This window comes from Periophthalmus magnuspinnatus, chromosome 21 (assembly GCF_009829125.3).
Source record: "Periophthalmus magnuspinnatus isolate fPerMag1 chromosome 21, fPerMag1.2.pri, whole genome shotgun sequence".
Lineage (NCBI taxonomy): Eukaryota > Metazoa > Chordata > Actinopteri > Gobiiformes > Gobiidae > Periophthalmus > Periophthalmus magnuspinnatus.
The window spans coordinates 3,123,927-3,138,344 of NC_047146.1; positions in this window are offsets into that span (position 1 = coordinate 3,123,927).

Genomic DNA, 14,418 nt, shown 5'->3' on the forward strand with positions numbered 1-14,418 from the left:
AAAACATGTGTGAAGAAACAAAAGAGGGGGGAGAGAGAAGAGAGGAGAGAGAAGAGAGAGAGGAGAAAGAGAAAAGAGAGAGAAGAGAGAGAGAGGAGAAAGAGAAGAGAGAGAGAAGAGAGAGAGGAGAAAGGGAAGAGAGAGAGAAGAGAGAGAAAGAGAGAAGAGAGAGAAAGAGAGAAGAAAGAGAGGAGAGAGAAGAGAAAGAGAAGAGAGAGAGAGAAGAGAGAGAGAAGAGAGAGAGAAGAGAGAGAAAGAGACACAAAGAGAGAGAGAAGAGAAGAGAGAGAGGAGAAAGAGAAGAGAGAGAGAGAAGAGAGAGAGGAGAAAGAGAAGAGAGAGAAGAGAAAAGGAAAGGGAGAGAGAGAGAGAGAAAGAGAGAGAAGAGAGAGGAGAAAGAGAAGAGAGAGAGAGAAGAGTGAGGGTAGAGAGTGAAGGGGGAGAGAGAAGAGATAAAAAGAGAGACAAGAGAGAGTAGAGGGCAGAGAGAAAGAGAGAGTGGGAGAGAGTGAAAGGGGAGAGAAAAGAGAAGGAAAAGAGAGAAGAGAGCAGGGCAAGAGAAGATAGAAAAGAGAGCAGGGAGAGAGAAGAGAGCAGGTAGAGAGTGAAGGGGTAGAAAACAGAGAAAGGGGAGAGAGTGAAGGGGGAGAGAGAGAAGGGGTCACACAGAGAGAGGAAAGCAACAGTTAAAGGGATGAGAAAGAAAGAAAGAAGAAGGAGGCAGAGAGACAAATAGAAGGAAGAGGAGAGAGGAAGAAGAGAGGGAGAGAGGCGGGGGTGTCGAGTGATTAAGAAGAGAAAAGGTGAGAGGAGACAGAGATACAGGCGGAGCGAGGGAGAGAGAAAGAAGAGTGAGAGAAGCGACAGAGGAGAGAGGAAGAGGAGAGTTGAAGCTTTGATCCGCCTGAAGAGCAACAGACCAGAAAACACAAAACCCACAGATCTGTCGTTTTTATCACGGCTGAGCTCCACAAACGCGTCGTGTTTATCTCACGGCTTAAAGTCTTTGAGTCGACGACGAGCTCCAGCTTGAGACGGAAAAATGAAAACACTTTATGAAACTAATGTGAAACAATCGTGTGACTTTGGTTTATTTAAAGAGACAGAGACGACGCTGAAGTTTGTGACAGTTTTCGTTTCATGTGAAAAGAACCAGGAATTACAACGAAATATTTAGAATCATTTGGATCATTTCAGCTCCTGGAAAATCTAAAGTCTAAGGAACAAAAATAAAACTGTTAACGTGAAAACTACCACTACATTTAGACTGGAGGAGGTCCTGTTCTATGTGAGGAGGTCCTGTTCTACTTGAGGAGGTCCTGTTCTACTTGAGGAGGTCCTGTTCGACTTGAGGAGGTCCTGTTCTACTTGAGGAGGTCCTGTTCTACTTGAGGAGGTCCTGTTCTACTTGAGGAGGTCCTGTTCGACTGGAGGAGGTTCTGTTCTACTTGAGGAGGTCCTGTTCTACTTGAGGAGGTCCTGTTCGACTGGAGGAGGTTCTGTTCGACTGGAGGAGGTCCTGTTCTACTTGGGGAGGTCCTGTTCGACTTGAGGAGGTCCTGTTCTACTTGAGGAGGTCCTGTTCTACTTGAGGAGGTCCTGTTCGACTGAGGAGGTCCTGTTCTACTTGAGGAGGTCCTGTTCTACTTGAGGAGGTCCTGTTCTACTTGAGGAGATCCTGTTCTGCTTGAGGAGGTCCTGTTCGACTGGAGGAGGTCCTGTTCTACGTGAGGAGGTCCTGTTCTACTTGAGGAGGTCCTGTTCTACTTGAGGAGGTCCTGTTCCACTTGAGAAGGTCCTGTTCTACTTGAGGAGGCCCTGTTCGACTTGAGGAGGCCCTGTTCGACTTGAGGAGGTCCTGTTCTACTTGGGGAGGTCCTGTTCGACTTGAGGAGGTCCTGTTCTACTTGAGGAGGTCCTGTTCTACTTGAGGAGGTCCTGTTCTACTTGGGGAGGTCCTGTTCGACTTGAGGAGGTCCTGTTCTACTTGAGGAGGTCCTGTTCTACTTGAGGAGGTCCTGTTCGACTTGAGGAGGTCCTGTTCTACTTGAGGAGGTCCTGTTCGACTTGAGGAGATTCTGTTTAAATGTTTAATAAACTGTGAGGCTCAGGGGGGAAATATTTTGAAATAAAACAGCTGCAGATCCTAAATATTCACCCTCAGTATTTAAGAGTAGTGTAGTAGTAGTAGTAGTAGTAGTAGTAGTAGTAGTAGTAGTAGTAGTAGTAGTAGTAGTAGTACCAGGTGTAGTAGCAGTAGTAGTTGTAGTAGTTGTAGTAGCAGTAGTAGTTGTAGTAGCAGTAGTAGTTGTAGTAGTTGTAGTAGTTGTAGTAGTTGTAGTAGTTGTAGTAGCTGTAGTAGTTGTAGTAGCAGTAGTTGTTGTAGTAGCAGTAGTAGTTGTAGTAGCAGTAGTAGTTGTAGTAGCAGTAGTTGTTGTAGTAGCAGTAGTAGTTGTAGTAGCAGTAGTAGTTGTAGTAGCTGTAGTAGTTGTAGTAGCTGTAGTAGTTGTAGTAGCAGTTCTTTTAATCCTTTTTAAAATGTCACACTCCTCAGGACATAAATGTTCACTGACAAAAACAGACATTTTTACTCTTTATGTGAAATAAAACGTTTTCAAACATGTAAAGAGTTAAATATGAGTTTATTTACACAAATCACAGCAGGGACTGAGCTTTGGATTTAGTCAAAAAGAAAAGGTTTGGAAATATATTAATCTATGATGATTTTACAGCTGTTTTTCTCAAATTTTAAAATGCAAATGGAGCAAAAAAAAAAAAAAAAAAAAAAAAAGAATTGACAAAAAACTGTATATGTAAATGTCACAGGCTGTAGCTAACCTGCTAGCCGCGTGCACTTCACCATCAGACCAATCAGGCGCCTTCTTTCTCCGGCGTTGCTCCCACTGACGTTAGCAACAGATTTGATTGACAGTGTTGCTAAGCGCCCACTTCCTGCTAATTCCTGGGATGTTAACGTCAACAGCCTCGCTCCGGATTGGCTCTTTGGTTGCTATGACACTGGCCGTCTTCCCAATATGGAACCCTGCTCCACACTACGACCTCGATAAGCTTCATTTGACTGAAGCTGAACGTCCCGTCAGTGTTAGCGCGTTGTTGCTCCGGCGCGTGTGTGTGTAGGGGGTTGTGTGTATTTGTTGAAGTTCGACACATAAGTCTGTCTACATTCTGATGGGCGTGGCTAACTCCTGTATTAACCAATCAGAGAACGTTATGGTCCATCCAGTTTCAAAACAAACACGTCGGCGTAAAGGTCGTGTGTCTGAGCTGTAACAGAAACACGAGGCACATTTGTATGAAAGGACAAGAGTGAGTCTTGTTGCCGTTGGTAACCACACTTTGGGAACTTCCGCTCTCAAAAATAACCCAGTGCAGCATTAATAATGTATAGAGCCTTCAGGCCTGTGTGGGGTCTCCTCCTCCTCCTCATCATCACCTCCACCCGGACACGGAAATCTTTAGGTTTCCCTTCAGAGTTTGTGTGAGTCAGCTCCAATCGATCGGACTGCAGCTCCGGACGCTCCTGTAAACATCTGAATCTGTTTAAACACGACTAATGAGCACATTCACACAAAGACCAACCACCCGAACCGTAAAAACACACACCCTGAACTCTAAAAACACACACCCTGAACTCTAAAAACACACCCCATACTGTAAAAACACACCCCGAACCGTAAAAACACACCCCGAACCGTAAAAACACACCCCATACTGTAAAAACACACCCCGAACCGTAAAAACACACACCCTGAACTCTAAAAACACACCTCGAACTGTAAAAACACACACCCTGAACTCTAAAAACACACCTCGAACTGTAAAAACACACTCTGAACTCTAAAAACACACCCCGAACTGTAAAAACACACACCCTGAACTCTAAAAACACACCCCGACCTGTAAAAACACACCCTGAACTCTAAAAACACACCCCGAACTGTAAAACCACACCCATACTGTAAAAACACACTCCGAACCGTAAAAACACACCCTGAACTCTAAAAACACACCCCAACCTGTAAAAACGCACACCCCAAACTGTAAAAACACACCTTAAATTGTAAAAACACCCCATACTGTAAAAACACACTCCGAACTGTAAAAACACACCCCGAACTGTAAAAACACACTCCGAACTGTAAAAACACACCCTGAACTGTAAAAACACACCCCCTGAACTGTAAAAACACACCCACAACCGTAAAAACACACCCTATACTGCAAAAAAACCCCACACCCTGTGCTGTTAAAACGCACCCGAACTGTAAAAACACACTCTGAACTGTAAAAACACACCCTGTTTACATTGTAGGGTGTGTTTTTACAGTGCTGTACTATAAAAACACACCCTACACTGTAAAAAAACAAAAATCACACTGTACAAACATTAACACTTTACATTTAACTTGTAGGTTCATTTCTACGTCTACTTTTTATTATTTCATCAGAAAAAGAAAAAAATAGACCTCTACAAACACGTTCTGAAATGTCCTTGTGCGCCAGATGCCCTCCCTGTCTCTCCAAAACAACACACAATATTTGTTTTTTCCTCCAAAATCTTTAAGTCTGAATTGAAATGATCTGGTATTTCCTACAAACACAAACTGTACACGATGTAAATGATGTAAAATAGTTCCAAAAGAGTCGTTTAGAGTCGATAAACGGCAGAGGATTATTTTACATTTACAGGATTAGTTTAACACGACGTCTGGCAAAGTTCATCTGAAAAAAACTTTTATTTAATATGTTTACTCTTAAATAAAGTTCTGCACGTATAAAAATGACATTAAAAACATCTACATCTCCAAAGCTCAAAATGCTCTGTTCCACTTTGTGATGTCATCAAGTGGTAGTTTTCAAATCAACAGCTCCTTTTGTCTTTAGTTCAGTGTTAGATTTGCAATTCCAGGACTAAAATCACCCAAATGATTCTAGAAATGAAGGTGTGTGGAGTTTAAAAACACAGCGGAGCACTTCCTGTATCACCACACGATGACATCACAAGGTGGAACAGAGTGTTTTCAGTTTGAGAGAAGAGCTCAGGCTAAATATAAAACAGGACATTACATAAGTGGCCGTGTTAGCAGCATCACACTGGAGACTTCTGTGATAAAAAAAGTCTGTTGTTTTTTATGAATGATGTAACATAAACAGAACTGCTTTTATTTGTTTTGTACTAAATTTATTCTTCAGGAGGAAACAGCGTGGGCCCAAAACTGAAACAGCAGGAGCAAAAGACAAATAATAAAACACAATATTTTATTTAAAAGAGGGATTAAGAAAATAAACTCAACGAAGAACTTTAGACAGAGAAGAGACACTGAGGAGGGTCTGGAGGAGTAAAGAGGAGAGGGAGGGGGAGGAGTAAAGAGGAGAGTGAGGGGGAGGGGGAGTAAGGAGGAGAGTGAGGGGGAGGAGTGAAGAGGAGAGGGAGGGGGAGGAGTAAAGAGGAGAGTGAGAGGGGAGGAGTGAAGAGGAGAGGGAGGGGGAGGAGTGAAGAGGAGAGTGAGAGGGGAGGAGGAGTAAAGAGGAGAGTGAGGGGGAGGAGGAGTGAAGACGAGAGTGAGAGGACAGGAGGAGTAAAGAGGAGAGTGAGGGGGAGAAGGAGTAAAGAGAAGAGTGAGGGGGAGTGAAGAGGAGAGTGAGAGGGGAGGAGGAGTAAAGAGAAGAGTGAGGGGGAGTGAAGAGGAGAGTGAGAGGGGAGGAGGAGTAAAGAGGAGAGTGAGAGGGGAGGAGGGGTAAAGAGGAGAATGAGGGGGAGGAGGAGTAAAGAGGAGAGTGAGGGGGAGTAAAGAGGAGAGTGAGGAGGAGTAAAGAGGAGAGTGAGAGGGGAGAAGGAGGGGTGGGGTCTGGAGGAGTAAAAAGGAGAGTGAGGGGGAGGAGGAGTAAAGAGGAGAGTGAGGGGGAGTAAAGAGGAGAGTGAGGGGGAGTAAAGAGGAGAGTGAGGGGGAGGAGGAGTAAAGAGGAGAGTGAGGGGGAGGAGGAGTGAAGAGGAGAGTGAGGGGGAGGAGGAGTGAAGAGGAGAGTGAGAGGGGGAGGAGGAGTGAAGAGGAGAGTGAGGGGGGAGGAGGAGTAAAGAGGAGAGTGAGGGGGAGGAGGAGTAAAGGGGAGCGTGAGGGGGAGAAGGGGCGGAGCCTGGAGGTTTTAGGAACAGTGTGATTGGTCTAACAGGTATCCAAACTTCAAACTCCGCCCCTACAGCCAGGTGTTTATGATCAAAAACACCTGGCTGTAATCAGGACAGTCCTGTGTGATGTCACATATTACTTGAAATGGCACAGGCCACTGGAAGCAGCACACTCTTAGATTCACACTCTTAGATTCACACTCTTAGATTCACACTCTTAGATTCACACTCTTAGATTCACACTCTTAGATTCACACGCTTAGATTCACACTCTTAGATTCACACGCTTAGATTCACACGCTTAGATTCACACTCTTAGATTCACACGCTTAGATTCACACACTTAGATTCACACGCTTAGATTCACACTCTTAGATTCACACGCTTAGATTCACACACTTAGATTCACACGCTTAGATTCACACGCTTAGATTCACACTCTTAGATTCACACGCTTAGATTCACACTCTTAGATTCACACGCTTAGATTCACACTCTTAGATTCACACACTTAGATTCACACACTTAGATTCACACTCTTAGATTCACACACTTAGATTCACACTCTTAGATTCACACACTTAGATTCACACACTTAGATTCACACTCTTAGATTCACACACTTAGATTCACACTCTTAGATTCACACTCTTAGATTCACACACTTAGATTCACACACTTAGATTCACACACTTAGATTCACACTCTTAGATTCACACACTTAGATTCACACACTTAGATTCACACTCTTAGATTCACACACTTAGATTCACACTCTTAGATTCACACTCTTAGATTCACACACTTAGATTCACACACTTAGATTCACACTCTTAGATTCACACACTTAGATTCACACTCTTAGATTCACACACTTAGATTCACACACTGAGATTCACACACTTAGATTCACACACTTGTTTTTGACCAGAAAACTGCAATTTGACACTAAAAATACCGAAAAGTATCTCAGGTGTGAAGTACAGACCTGCTCTTATTATTGTTGTCGATGTTGCTTTGTCTGAAATGTTCCATGGTACAGTATTAAAATAATTTCTCTCATTTAGTCAAATCAATCAAAAATACCTCGACAAACATTCCAACTGTGAGCGGGGTCGCCTTTCCATAGACGTGACCTTCTAATAGACTTCCCTTCTAATGTTGATTTTATGATGATTATTTCTGTTTTTTGTTTTTTTTATTGTGATTTTAATGTTTTTCTTGTTCTGTAAAGCACTTTGGGTTAATTTACCGACAAAATAACCAAATAAAAACCCCAGGATCATGTCGAGATGTTTCATAAGTTAAAGTTTCGTTCCTCGTTTCGCCGTTCGTCTCCGTTCCGTCTAATCATGTTGAGATGGATGGTCCGTTCACTCTGGTTTATGAAAATGACTTCCGTTTGTGTAAGACGAGCCCATAAAGCTATAACATGTAACATTACCCCTGTTTTCATACAGGCTCCGACAGATAACGCTGATCTACAACCTGATTATGTGGACAGCAGAGGGCAGGGACCGCCACGGCGCCGCGTACGCCAGGATGAAGAGAGGATTATGGGTAATAGGAGAAAACATTATGACATTACAGCGTTCGATCATTTTAATACAGTTATGTGTCTGCACAAGAGCAAACGGAGAGAACAAGACCGGGCCAGAAAAGAACGACAAAGAACGACAAAGAACGACCGCTCCAGAAAAGAACGACAAAGAACGACCGCTCCACCAGGCCAGAAAAGAACGACCGCTCCAGAAAAGAACGACAAAGAACGACAAAGAACGACAAAGAACGACCGCTCCAGAAAAGAACCACAAAGAACCACAAAGAACCACAAAGAACGACCGCTCCACCAGGCCAGAAAAGAACGACAAAGAACGACCGCTCCAGAAAAGAACGACAAAGAACGACCGCTCCAGAAAAGAACGACAAAGAACGACCGCTCCAGAAAAGAACGACAAAGAACGAAGAACGACAAAGAACGACAAAGAACGACAAAGAACGACCGCTCCAGAAAAGAACGACAAAGAACGACCACTCCAGAAAAGAACGACAAAAAACGACCACTCCAGAAAAGAACGACAAAAAACGACCACTCCAGAAAAGAACGACAAAGAACGACAAAGAACGACAAAGAACGACAAAGAACGACAAAGAACGACCGCTCCAGAAAAGAACGACAAAGAACGACCGCTCCAGAAAAGAACGACAAAGAACGACAAAGAACGACCACTCCAGAAAAGAACGACAAAGAACGACCACTCCAGAAAAGAACGACAAAAAACGACCACTCCAGAAAAGAACGACAAAAAACGACCACTCCAGAAAAGAACGACAAAGAACAACAAAGAACGACAAAGAACGACAAAGAACGACGAAGAACGACCGCTCCAGAAAAGAACGACAAAGAACGACCGCTCCAGAAAAGAACGACAAAGAACGACCGCTCCAGAAAAGAACGACAAAGAACGACCGCTCCAGAAAAGAACGACAAAGAACGACTGCTCCAGAAAAGAACGACAAAGAACGACCGCTCCAGAAAAGAACGACAAAGAACGACAAAGAACGACAGCTCCAGAAAAGAACGACAAAGAACGACCGCTCCAGAAAAGAATGACAAACAACGACAAAGAACGACCGCTCCAGAAAAGAACAACAAAAAACGACCGCTCCAGAAAAGAACGACAAAAAACGACCGCTCCAGAAAAGAACGACAAAGAACGACAAAGAACGACAAAGAACGACCGCTCCAGAAAAGAACAACAAATGACCGCTCCAAAAAAGAACGACTGCGCCAGAAAAGAACAACCACTCCAGAAAAGACCTGGCTGAGTCCTGGTTTAGTCCCGGTTTAGTCCTGGTTCAGTCCCGGTTTAGTCCTGGTTTAGTCCTGATTCAGTCCCGGTTTAGTCCCGGTTTAGTCCCGGTTTAGTCCTGGTTCAGTTCTGGTTTAGTCCTGGTTCAGTTCTGGAGTGTCTTTGTGTAACATCAGTTCTAGAGTTGTTCATTTTTCCCAGAAGTGTTGCATAAATGCTGTTGTGTTTGATGAAACTGGATCCAAAACCCTCCTCCTCCTCGTCTTCTCCTTCTCTTCTTCCTCCTCCCCTTTCTCTCTCTTTCCTCCTCCTTTTCCTCCTCTTCCTCCACTCTTTCTGTCCTTATTTGCTCCTTTCTACTCATTCTCCTCCTCCTCCTCCCCTCACTCTTTCCCCCCTCTCCTCCTCTTTCTCTCCCCTCTTTCCTTCTCTGCTTCATCCCGTTCTCCTTCTCCACTTTTCCTCCTCCCCTTCTCCCCCTCCTCCTCTCCCTTTGCTCTTCATCCCTCTCTCCTGTCCTCTTCCTCTTCTCCCTCTCTTCTCTCTCCTCCTTACTACTACTACTACAGCTACTACTACAACTACTGCTACTACTACTACTACTACTACTACTACTGCTACTACTACTACTATTACTACTACTACAGCTACTACTACAACTACTGCTACTACTACTACTACTACTACTACTACTGCTACTACTACAGCTACTACTACTACTACTATTACTACTACTACAGCTACTACTACTACTACTACTGCTACTACTACTACACTCCCAAATATAAAGTTGTACAATAGTGACCTCATGTGTCCTAATGTGTAACTGTATTTTATACATTTGAAACGAAGGAAACAAAAAAAGGAAAAGAAAAGTCTAATCTCAAGTGTAGAGTGAAAGAGAGGGAAGGACAGAGAGAGAGGGAAGAGAGAGGACAGAGAGAGAGGACAGAGAGGACAGAGAGAGAGGGAAGAGAGGACAGAGAGAGAGGGAAGAGAGGACAGAGAGAGAGGGAAGAGAGAGGACAGGGAGAGAGGAAAGAGAGGACAGAGAGAGGACAGAGCGAGAGGGAAGGGAGGACAGAGAGAGAGAGAGGGAAGAGAGAGGACAGAGAGAGAGGGAAGAGAGAGGACAGAGAGAGAGGGAAGAGAGAGGACAGAGAGAGAGGGAAGAGAGAGGACAGAGCGAGAGGGAAGAGAGGACAGAGAGAGAGGGAAGAGAGGACAGAGAGAGAGGGAAGAGAGGACAGAGAGAGGGAGAAGAGATAGAGGGGGAGAGAAAGGAAGGAGAGGAAGAAGAGTGCAGAGTGAAAGAGAGGGAAGAGAGGACAGAGAGAGAGGGAAGAGAGAGGACAGAGCGAGAGGGAAGAGAGAGGACAGAGAGAGAGGGAAAAGAGAGAGAGAGGGAGAGAAAGGAAGGAGAGGAAGATGAGTGCAGAGTGAAAGAGAGGGAAGAGAGGACAGAGAGAGGGAAGAGAGAGGACAGAGAGAGAGGGAAGAGAGAGGACAGAGAGAGAGGGAAGAGAGAGGACAGAGAGAGAGGGAAGAGAGAGGGGGAGAGGAAGATGAGAGCAGAGTGAAGAGAGAGAGAGCAGAGGAAGAAGAGAGCAGAGTGAAGAGAGAGAGAGGAAGAAGAGAGCAGAGTGAAGAGAGAGCGGGGAAGAAGAAAGCAGAGTGAAGAGAGAGAGGAAGAAGAGAGCAGAGTGAAGAGAGAGGAAGAAAGCGATAAAGAGAAAGGAGAAGAAGAGGAATAGAGATGACAAAGAAAGAGGAAGAGTAAAAAAGAAAACAAAGAGGGAGAGAGAGAAAGAGAGGTAAAGAGAAAGAAGAGCAGAGAGAGGGGAGATTACAGGTTTTCTTTGCTCTTTGTCTGTTCCCTCGTTCTCAGAGTCACATTTATCTCTCCACAGTTTGGTTCAGTTTCACTTTTTCATTCTCAGCTTCACAAACGAGCTGTGTGAATGTGTCAGATGCCCTCCCATCCCCCTGTGTCCCTGTGTGTCAGATGCCCTCCCATCCCCCTGTGTCCCCGTGTGTCAGATGCCCTCCCATCCCCCTGTGTGTCAGATGCCCTCCCACAAAAACCCAAAGCAGATTTACAAATATAAATACTTCGTTCTTCATGTTTTGTTTTGTTACTGACGTCTTTGTTCAAGATGAGAGAGGGATTCAGATCAGGTCCTTTAGAAACGAGTGCAGAGCGAAAGAGAGGGAGGAGAGGATAGAGAGAGGGGGGATAGCAGAAGAGAAGAAGAGAAGAAAGGGAGAGAGGACAGAGAAATGGAAAGAAAAATAAAATATAAAAGGGATAAGGAGAAAGTGGAGAGAGAGAGGAGAGAAAGATAAGAGCAGAGTGAAAAGATAGAAGAGAGAAGCATAAATAGAAAGGAGAGAGAGGAAAGAATTGAAGAGGAGAAAGAAGAGAGGATAGAAGAGAAGAGAGGAGAAAAGAGGAGAGAGAATAGAAGAAGAAAGAGGGAATAGAAGAGGAGAGAGAATAGAAGAGGAAAGAGGGAATAGAAGAGGAGAGAGAATAGAAGAGGAAAGAGGGAATAGAAGAGGAGAGAGAATAGAAGAGGAAAGAGGGAATAGAAGAGGAGAGAGAATAGAAGAGGAAAGAGGGAATAGAAGAGGAGAGAGAGGAGAGAAGATGAGAGAATAGAAGAGTAAAGAGAGAGAATAGAAGAGGAGAGAGAGCGAATAGAAGAGAAGAGAGAAGAGGGGAGAGAGGAGAAAGAATAGAAGAGGGGAGAAAGGAGAGAATAACAGAGTAGAAAAACAGTGAGAGAGAAGAGAAGAGGAGGCTCTGTCCTTGTACAGAGGAACAGTCTCATCTGTTTGAACAAAGATCATTTAAAGCATCAGAGGATCACATGACTCACGGCTCACACGGCTCACACGGCTCTCATTGTTTTACATCCATACGTCAGAAAACACACGTGATCTGCCTGGGGGGGGGGGGGGGGGGGTTCTACGTGTTTGTCTATGACGGAACGTTCCAGCTAAGTCAGTTCTTTATGGTCAGGTTGCGTTAAATTAAAACTGAGATTAGCGGCGGTTCAGACGGAGCAGTGCCTCTAATTAGCATCACACCCACGGGGGGAACGTGGACGACTTCAGTTTAAAGAATCAGAGCCATAAACTTATGCATTTTGGAGATAATTAAACGTGTTATTCATTTTAAATTGGGCTCGTTCTTCAAACTAAACACGATCTGTACAATCCTGCGTGAAAAGAGTTCGCTCGTGGGTTTAAAGGCAGTCGTCCTCTGTCATCATGGCAACAGAGTAACTCAAATCAAAAGGTAAACTATGTATTTTGATCAAGAGCAAAAAGCAACATGTAACATTTTTAAATTCAACATGGTCCTTTGTCTGATCGTTACTGCGTTTTTATATTTTTAAATACTAACATCCCGGATATATCACATTTACAGATATGGATCTCCTATGAAGTAAAAGTACAAAAAAAAGTACTAAAAGTTTAAAAGTACTGGATTTAAGTCAGAATCTGAGGTACTTTACTTGAGTAGATTTTAAAGTGGATCCTTTTTACTTTTACTTCACTACATTTGAGAGTAGTATCTGTACTTTTACTTCACTACATTTGAGAGTAGTATCTGTACTTTTACTTCACTACATTTGAGAGCAGTATCTGTACTTTCTACTTCACTACATTTGAGAGTAGTATCTGTACTTTTACTTCACTACATTTGAGAGTAGTATCTGTACTTTTACTTCACTACATTTGAGAGCAGTATCTGTACTTTTACTTCAGTACATTTGAGAGTAGTATCTGTACTTTCTACTTCACTACATTTGAGAGTAGTATCTGTACTTTTACTTCACTACATTTGAGAGTAGTATCTGTACTTTCTACTTCACTACATTTGAGAGCAGTATCTGTACTTTCTACTTCACTACATTTGAGAGTAGTATCTGTACTTTTACTTCACTACATTTGAGAGTAGTATCTGTACTTTTACTTCGCTACATTTGAGAGCAGTATCTGTACTTTTACTTCACTACATTTGAGAGCAGTATCTGTACTTTCTACTTCAGTACATTTGAGAGCAGTATCTGTACTTTTACTTCAGTACATTTGAGAGTAGTATCTGTACTTTCTACTTCACTACATTTGAGAGCAGTATCTGTACTTTTACTTCACTATATTTGAGAGTAGTATCTGTACTTTTACTTCACTACATTTGAGAGTAGTACTTTTACTTCACTACATTTGAGAGTAGTATCTGTACTTTCTACTTCACTACATTTGAGAGCAGTATCTGTACTTTTACTTCGCTACATTTGAGAGCAGTATCTGTACTTTTACTTCGCTACATTTGAGAGCAGTATCTGTACTTTCTACTTCACTACATTTGAGAGTAGTACTTTTACTTCACTACATTTGAGAGCAGTATCTGTACTTTTACTTCACTACATTTGAGAGCAGTATCTGTACTTTCTACTTCACTACATTTGAGAGTAGTATCTGTACTTTTACTTCACTACATTTGAGAGTAGTACTTTTACTTCACTACATTTGAGAGCAGTATCTGTACTTTCTACTTCACTACATTTGAGAGTAGTATCTGTACTTTTACTTCACTACATTTGAGAGTAGTACTTTTACTTCACTACATTTGAGAGTAGTATCTGTACTTTCTACTTCACTACATTTGAGAGTAGTATCTGTACTTTTACTTCACTACATTTGAGAGTAGTATCTGTACTTTCTACTTCACTACATTTGAGAGTAGTGTCTGTACTTTTACTTCACTACAGTTTTAACCGGGCTGAAAAGTAAAAGTATTTTTTTATTATAGTTTAAAACCTGTTGAAAAGTCTGAGGGTTTATTTTTAACACTTTCATAATTTGAGCAAAACAAAAATATACAAATAAAAAGAGAAACAAAAAAAACAATCAATTCAATTATTTCTGTTGAACAAAATTCGGCTCAAATCTTGAAGCTTTATAAGACTCAAAATCTGCACAAAATACTTTTAACTCTTTAAGTGCCATATTTTTCTACTATGTGTCGCACTTTTTCCATAGTTTGTTCCGGGGGTGCGACTTATATGTGAAATGATTAAAATATATAATTCCACATCTTCATTATCGTCAAATTCTACACTTTTTTTTTACCAGTTTGACAGACATGTACTTCCAGACGCTTCATCTTCCTCTGGAGTTGGTGGATTTGTTCAGAATCGACACCGAGGATGAAGAATTCAGTGGATTTATTGATTTGGAGTGAGATCCAGAGTAAACTCGTTGTTTTTCTGCTTTATTTATCTGATTAACTGTTAATATCTTACGTTAACAAACCAGACACGTGTTCAGTTCTGTCTGTGCTTCATGGAGCTGAATAAATATAAATGTGTTACGTTAGCGTTAGCATTAGCGTTAGCGTGATGTACTGATATTCAGCCTGTTGGTCCACATTTTATTATTATT